Here is an 8,864-nt window from a genome sequence, read left to right as displayed (position 1 = left end):
ACTGGATAAGGAAAATGTGGTATATATACACAATGGAATACTACTCAGCCATAAAAAAGGAATGAAATTCTGCTATTCACAGTAACATGGAGGAGCTTGGAGAAAATTATGTTAAGTAAAATAAGCCAGGCACAGAAAGAGAGATAGAAAATGTGGTATATATACACAATGGAATACTACTCAGCCATAAAAAAAGAATGAAATTCTGCTATTCACAGTAACATGGAGGAGCTTGGAGAAAATTATGTTAAGTAAAATAAGCCAGGCACAGAAAGAGAGATATCACATGTCCTCACTCATAAGTGGCAGCTAATAAATAAATAAGAAATAAAAAGATACAACATTCACAATAATACATTGAACTTTCAAAAGGAGAGAGCAGAACTGTGGTTATGGGGGGGAGGGGGGAGGGGGTTATTAAGAAACTGGTTAAGGGTCACAGAGAATGATTACATTTTGTAATGATGAATATATTAATTATCCTGATTTGATCATCACATATTGTACACAGTTATTGATATTCATCTCTGTACCCCACAAATACATATAAACAATTATGTTTCAATGAAATAATAATAAGATGCAAGGTTTTGAAGAGAAAGTTAGAAAGGGAGTTTGCTGCTGTTACAGACACCAGTTTTTGTTGGAGGGTCAAGGCATTCACTTGGGAATGTATCTTTGTACGTTGTTCAACAGTAAGATTTAGCAGGGCTGGAACCTGCCAACCAAGCCTCATTCTGAGAGGGTTGGACAATCTGACAGCAGTGCTTCCAGAAGGTGCAACTCCCCACTCACCTGAGGAGCTGGGGCCCAGTATTTCCTGTCAAGGTCTTGTTCCAGTTGTCTAAGGGCAGTTTTAGTATGTGCATTTGAAAAAGCAGTACCAACTCTGCATTTATTTCCCTGGTTATGCATATGCTTTTTTCCCTAAGAGTAAAAAGACTGATATTGCCTTTGACCTGGTAGGTTTTTAGAGCCTGAAATTAATTTGTTAGATAAATTGCTTTTATGTTAGTTATGAAGGAATTCTCCCATTTGAGAATACATGTTTTTAAGAAAGTACTTGTGAAAATTGAGTATATTGGATTTGTGTCCTGCTTTCAAGTCCTTGGCTGCACTCTCCCATGGGCTTGGAGTAGGGTAGTTCTGGTACAAAGGCAGGCCCTGGAGCCACAGGGCCAGAGCCTGGAGACTTCTTGGTGTCAATAGCTCTTTGATTTCCACTTCCCAACTCCTAGTAGATGGTGACCTACAGAGGAGCCTTTATTTAAGTGGTAAAGATCTAAGAAGCTACCACCACCCAGGAGTATTCCCCCCTTTTCAGGAAGGATCCTTTTCTTTGATATAGCAGCTGGATTGGAACCTCAGTTTCCTAAAAGAAATGCATTTTCCTAGCAGAAACAACATTATACAAAGCAGTTCTGTGGAAAGGAGACGTACAATATGCACAGTCTTCAGTTAGGAAGGCTTGTGTTCCTGGGAAAAGGATACTATTGAGTAGAGATGGTTTGGGTTTTAAGTTAGATCTCACTTTCTCATAGCAACAGTGTCATAATATGTTACATTCTGGAGCTAAAACCTGATGCCCGATTTCTAAACTATACTCAGCTGTAAATAAGATATTTATCTTCCGAACTATATGGAATTTTCTAAAAAGGACATAAACTAGTACATTCTGGAGCTAAAACCTGATGCCCGATTTCTAAACTATACTCAGCTGTAAATAAGATACTTATCTTCCGAACTATATGGAATTTTCTAAAAAGGACATAAACTAGTTAGGTATTATGTGCAATATTTGTTCATTCATTTATTCAACCAATAAATCTTTACTTGCCTACTATATGCCAGCTTTGGGACAGAGCAGTGAATAAACCTACGTTTCTGCCATATGGAGTGCATATTGTTATGGGGCGGCAGGTAACAAGTAGGTAGGCATATGACACAATGTCAGGTAGTACTGTTTGTATTGTTCTGAAAAATAGAGTAAAGGGATGGGGAGACTGCTCTCTTAGGTCTTTCTGAGGAGGTAGCATTTGAGCTGAGACCTGCTGTTACTGTTTACTACAACAAATTTTGGGAGTAACAATTATCTTTAGGATCTTGGAATTCAGTGAGGCTTCTTTGCAGAGATTTTGACAGATTTATTTGAAGGACATTTTGAGGAGTCAGGACTTTAGTGTCAGTGTCCTTTTGAGAGAGCGATCAGCCATATTTGGTTTTTCCTCATTGTCAGTTTTCCTGCGGTAAGAGCAGGAGGAGAGATGAAGTTGCCACTGGCCTCTTGGCTGTGGTTCAAAGCAGAGTGGGTATCTGCCTGCTCCCTGGTTGGCTTCTGAGCTCCATTGCTGAACCTGGCTTCCTGACGTTATGCACGCCCAAATGTCTTTAAAACACAGAAACTGACCCCTCAACAGTCTGACATCCCTAATGCTTTCCTTGGGATGGTCACTGCATCCAGAGGCCCGCTGACTTTAGCTTGGCCCCGAATCCCATACACAGCGGCCTGGACACTGGGTGAGGGATTGCAGCAGCTGTTGGCCTGAGGCTTTTTCTTCTGAGTGTCATTTTTAATCATTGAATCACAAAATTATAAAGCAATCTTTTAGGAAGCAGTATAATTCTGCCAGTGGTGCTACTGCTGTTCAAAGCATTTTTTCACACGTGTGACCTGTTAATCAGCCCTGCAGTTATTCCCATTACCCCAGAGTCCCGGGGTACATTAATAACCAGTATTTGTATAGGCTGCAGTTGACAGATCAGTTGCCGTTAGTCTTCCTTTAATCCCCACAACACCCTATTGTTGCCTTTCTTGCCCCTTAGTAGACCAGGAAACTGAGGCTAAACCAGTCAAGGAAGGAAGGGACTAACCACTCAAGGAGAAGCCTGTACCAAGGTTTTTGTAGAACTCCTTTCATCCCCACACAAATGCTGTGAGGTACACTTTATTTTTCCCATTTTTGCAGATGAGAAACTGAAGCTCAGAAAGAGTATGTAACTTGCCTGAGGTCACACAGCTGGTGAAGGACAGAGCTGGGGTTTGCACAGGTCTGAGTTAGAAATGTATGCTCTTTCCACCCTAGTAGGTGCCTTTCTCACCTGTCTGAGGCCACCTGCCCCTTGCTCCTTTCTTCTCTTTGTAACTCCACCTCCCTCCTCTTCATTGTCACCTCAGTCACCTTGCCCAGGGCAGTGTGTCATGGGCTGGCCTGTGCGTGGACCGTGCCAAGTTGAGAAGTGCCTGTTATCTCAGGTACCTGGAGGGTTAGTAGACTTTTCAACATTTATTGATAAAGACCTCTACACACACATACACATATGTATACATATACAAGGGCACTTCAAAAAGTCCATGGAAAGATTCATATTATCTTTTAATTCTATTTTTCCACGAACTTTTTGAAGTACCCTCTTGCGTGTGTATGTGCGTGTGCACACACGCTTACATACATAAAAAACCATAGAGGGAAGTTAAACTTCATATCACTCTAGCATATCAGGCTTTCATTTACATCTTTAAACATTGTATAAACATCTTTAAACATGAGGGAAGTTAAACTTCATATCACTCTAGCATATCAGGCTTTCATTTACATCTTTAAACATTATATAATCAGTGTACTTACTAGTTCATGTTTTTCCCCCTCATTTATCATGATTTAATTTATACATTTCCCCATTTCTATGTAGTACACATACTGGCCATTTGTAAAGGACTGTGTAATATTTCCTGTTAGCACACACAAAACTTTGGTTGACAATTTTGGTTAACCTTTTGTGGGCTGGCAAGGAATTTATCTCATAGCATTATTTCTTTAGGAAAATAAGTTGTGAGTTTGGCTTAAAAATAAGTTGTTTTTGAAAAAATTATTTTGTAAGTTAGTCATAGCTTATTCACCATTGTTTCAGTGGATTTTGGTTGGAAACATGCAGTAGGCATTTGATGGAAAGCAAACGTTTGTTTTTTCCAGATTTGAGTTTACATTTTGATCCAAATTCTATTAGCAATTATAACTAAAACTTATAAGGATTTCTGGGTATTATTATGTGTCTAACTACGTAAAACTCTTAAGAAACTGAAGCAGAGAAGATTGAATTGACAAAGACAGCTCATTAACAATTAAGGTTATCTTGAGAATGTAACTGCTGAATTGCAGGTAATAACAGAAAAAGCTTTTTGAGATAAACGTCCCAACACTTGCCCTCCAAGGCAGAGGACTGGCATGACAAAGTGGCAGCTTCTTCCCTTTCTCAGTCTTGGGCATTGTTAAAAGAGCTGCTTCCATTTCTGCCCGTACTAGTTGTGATGCCTTAGGCAAGTTACTCAACTTCTCTGCCCCTGTTTCCTCATTTGGGAAATAGAAGCATATTTCCTGCCCCATACGGCTATGAAGATTAAATGAGGAGTGTCTTGAAGTGTCTGGGACATAAACCTTCCATAAAAGTTCCCTTTTTTACCCTTAACTCAAAACTTTGAGTGAATTAGTGCATACTGGTGAACTATTTAGGTTATACAAAGACCCCATTTCTCATTTAGGGAACAGTGATTTTTCTTTCTCTGTTTTTTTGTTTTTTGTTTTTGTTTTTAAATAAGATGACCGGTAAGGGGATCTTAGCCCTTGACTTGGTGTTGTCAGCACCACACTCAGCCAGTGAGTGAACCGGCCATCCCTATGTGGGATCCAAACCCGTGGCCTTGGTGTTATCAGCACTGCACTCTCCCTAGTGAGTCACAGGGCCAGGCTTCTTTCTCTGTTTTGAAGTTTCTTGTATGCTGCTTAATTTAAATTAGGATGCCAAAATTTAAAGAATTTTTTTTTTTTTTTTTAAAGATGACCGGTAAGGGGATCTTAACCCTTGACTTGGTGTTGTCAGCACCACGCTCACCCAGTGAGCAAACCGGCCATCCCTATATGGGATCCGAACCCGTGGCCTTGGTGTTATCAGCACCACACTCTCCCAAGTGAGCCACGGGCTAGCCCTAAGGATTTTTTATGTCAAGTAATAAATTACTCTTGAAAGATACATTTCAAAACGTTGAACTTATGCAGACATTTCTGAAATAGTTTTATTAAATATGTTGCTTGCACAGTGTTAGAAGTTCATGACTTCAAGAAAATACTTCATTGTTTAACAAGTATTCTTTCTACTGGTTTTAGGTTATTTGTAAGGCACCATTAGTCTCCTGTCTGGGTGGACATGTGATCGTTTCAGTTACTGAACCAGAACTTTAAATACCTTTCTGATACCTACACTAGGACAGTTTGGGACATTTTAGAGTCTGAAGTCACCTAGTGTCTCAGACTCTGAGATGTCCCAAACTGAACCTGTGTTCCTCGTAAGTGCTATCCTCCTCTTATTCCCAGACTTGGTGAATGGGATCACTGTCCTTCCAGCCTTAAAAGCCCAAAGCCTAGGGCCTGTCCTTAGGAACACTCTCTTTCTTATTTCCATATTCAACCCACCAAGTCCCATGCATTTCATCTCATAACTTTCAAATCCCTTCTCTCATCTTATAGTGGGGAACCCTGAGCATTTTCTGATTGTTAAACCTGCCCCCTTCCACTGGAGAAACTGTTTTAGAGATTTTATTCTTGACTGTTTGGTGGCAAGCTCTGACTCCTGCAGCTTAGCCTACCTGCTTCCTGCACCCACCCTCTGTGAGATTACAGCAGTCTCACATCCCCCAAGGGCCAGATGCAAATTAGGCTCCAAAAGTGACCAATGGATTGTGTCCCATAATCAGCCAATCCAAATTAGCTGGACTGCATCCCTCATTTACATAAGAGGACCTGAATGGGAACCTGGGAGGGAAAAGGATGGGAATTTAGGCTATATAAGATGGTCTTTTCCTTTGTTCTGGAAGACACTGGTATAGGAGTTTTTGCTCCCCAGTGCTCTTCTTGATTGCAAGCAAAAAGAGGCGCTGTAACACTGAGCAAAGAGCTGCAACACTAAAATAAAGAGCTATAAAACTGCAACACTGACACTGGTCTTGGATTCCTCTGCGCATTCGTCCCACAATAATCTCCATAGACAACCCTCTAGTCCAGGCTACTATTGTCTCACTTAAAATATTCTAAGGGTTTAGACCTTTCTGAACCCCTTCTTGCCTCTTTCCAGTCTGTTTTCCACAGTGAGCTTTTCAAAATATGCATCTGGTCACCTCCATTCTTGCCTCCAGACCACTTACCATAACCGTTCAGTCATTCCTCATTGCTCTTGGGATAAAGACCAGATCCTCGACCTGGTCTTCAAGGTTATGCATAACCAGCCCCTGCCTCATCCGTCCGGTCTCATGCTGTGTACTACTTGCCCTCCAGGGGCTTCTTTGGATTCCCCCATGAGGCTGTTCTCTCCTCAATGCCCATGCTACTTGGACTCATCCCTGAGATGTCAGCCCAATTCCCACTTGCTCAAGGGACGCTCCCATGACTAAAACTGGAACTGATCAGGTCTCCCTGCTGGCTGTGATCTCCTGGTACCCTTCCTGTTCCTTCCTAGCTCTTGCATTGATTATTTGAAGATCTCTCTCCCGACTCCTCCTCAAGCTCTCTAAGGACAGCTCGAGTACTGCAGTGCTTGGGAATTGTAAGGCAGGATACAAATGACAGGTACTGAATGCTAAATCATTGCCTCCACTCTCAGAGCTTAAATTCCATGTGTCCAACTAGAAAAGTTTGCCTTACATTAGACCGTTTTTGCAAACAGACCTGTAACAGTGAACAAATTGTGAAATTAAGAGAGGCTTTGATTTGTAATGGATTCCAGATGCTTGTCTATACACAGATTGAGGGAAAAATAAGAGTTTGTCCCTAACTAGATGTTACTTTTGAAATTAAATCCTGTACAGTAGTACCTTGAGCCATTTCGATTAACATTTCATGGAGTATTTTACAAAGGGAAAAATCTATGGTTGCAGCCGCCTTAGATGGCCAAAGTAAAAGGGAAGACAGAGTCATCAGCACAGTAACCAGGTAATCAGTAATATGGATGAACTTTTGCTACACATGGAACTTCTCATGTAGCCTCTCAGTATCCCAGGCTTATTATAACCAACTTCCCTGAAAATGGAAATATGTTTCCATAGCCCACAAAAAGGGATGTGTGCAGTATTTGGGGGTTGTTATATTTTCAGTACATGCAATAGAACATTTACTTATACATAGCAATGAATTCGAGGGGCAGGATAGGACAGCTAGTACTGAGGGCTGATGGAGGCCTGCTGGATTTCTTTTTGCTGTAAACTGTGGTTCACTATACTATAAGAAAGTTCACAATATGGAGCATGTATCCTTAATAGGCGTTGTTTACCCCAAACAGGTTTTGAAGGGCCTGTGACAATAGACTAAAGTATTTTATAACCTGTTCTGTGAAATACTGCCACTTGAGTTGTCTTTAGACCGGAGGTCTCCCCAGAATTGATGCTCCCCCTGGGTGGATAGGGCAAAGGTCTCTTTTTTTTGCTGCCAGTTTTGTGTTTTATTGACGCTGCGATGCTCAGCCCTTGATGGTGCACTGCCTCTTCTTCTTGCTGCTGCTGGTTGGGCTTCAGGTTCTCCTTGTGCTTGTTGAACTGGCCGCATGTGGCAGGCATTTTCCTGGGCTGCAGATCCAGGGGCTTGTACCTTTCACCCTTGTAGAATGTCCTGAGGTTTTCTTTCTGACTCTGGTTAATGACATTGACAACGCAGGTGATGGGTTTGCGGACAGCTAAAATCTTGGAGAGCTTGGACACCATGCTGCCTGTCAATTTGGTGACCCTTAGCTGGGAAAACTCCACCTTTAGGTCATCCAGCTATTTCAGCAGCTCCTCCTCCTCCTTGCTGGGATGGTCCCAAGTCTTAATCTTGCCCATGGCTGCCCCAGATGAAGGTCTTTATCTTTCCAGTGATGTGCTGAATAAATGTTCAATGGATGGAACTCTTTCTTGGAGCACCTGTAGAAAGTTGCCCTTGGCTCCAGATTGATTTGTCCATGGAAATAGGCTTTGGAGCATGAGTCCTAGCTCTGCTAGTTAGTAGCTGTGTTACCTTGGTAAGTTGCCTAAGCCATTTTGTCCTTTTCCTCATCTGTAAAATGTGGAAATAATGAAGGTACCTACCTTGCAGAGTTGTGAGGCTTAAATGAAATAGTGTTGGGAAAGCACTTAGAGGGCTGGCCCTTGTAGAAGTTCATTGTTGTTATTGATTCAGAGTCCTTCCGATACATCTTCAGAAATGTCTTACTTGGATCTCTGTGGCCTTCCACCCTCCTTTCCTCCGAGAAATAATTCCTGCTGCTTTAGTTGACTAGGTCCTGCACTGCTCAGTACATGATCATGGTGTTCTTTACCACAGAAATTAAAATGATGGTCATACAATTTTTAGAAGAAAAAACCCTCTATTTTCTCAATAAAAAAATAACTTTATATCTTTCTTTAAATAGGACGACTGCCAAATTGATAGGGTCTTTTGAGTACAAGTAATGATGTATCTTGGTGTACTTTACTCTGTCATAAAGATCCATGGGGAGAGAGCAGTGTGGTTAATTATGACATTCTTATGCAGTCACTGCCTACACTGTACCATTTATGAAGGACTGTCCTGTTCGTTCTATCTCCCAACAGTCTGATTCTGACAGATCAGAAAACCCAGATCCAGTGAGGCTGCCCCTAAGTTGGTGCTGTTTTCAGTTAGCCTCAGCTGTCAGCTGTCCTACGGAGGGCAATTTAGGGTGTTGAGTTATCTGCATGGTAGTTATTGGGTTCCTAATTGCACATGGGTGGCCAGAAAGTTCTCCAGTTTTGGCGTTTTGCTTTGGCAGACAGTATTCTCTGAGGACTCACATAAGCTGAAAGGAAAAAAAACCAACAACAAACTCAG

The 8,864-nt window shown here is 41.5% G+C and overlaps 1 pseudogene; it reads right to left on the bottom strand.

The window, feature by feature from the left end:
* Window positions 1-7,348: 7,348 nt before the first annotated feature.
* LOC103581983 lies at window positions 7,349-7,858 on the bottom strand (annotated as a pseudogene).
* Between the last annotated feature and the right edge of the window lie 1,006 nt (window positions 7,859-8,864).

Source organism: Galeopterus variegatus, unplaced genomic scaffold (genome assembly GCF_000696425.1).
Source record: "Galeopterus variegatus unplaced genomic scaffold, G_variegatus-3.0.2 Scaffold14505, whole genome shotgun sequence".
In the NCBI taxonomy this organism is placed as follows: domain Eukaryota; kingdom Metazoa; phylum Chordata; class Mammalia; order Dermoptera; family Cynocephalidae; genus Galeopterus; species Galeopterus variegatus.
The sequence above is the reverse complement of the archived record's forward strand: the minus strand, read 5'-3'. Positions and strand labels throughout refer to the sequence as shown.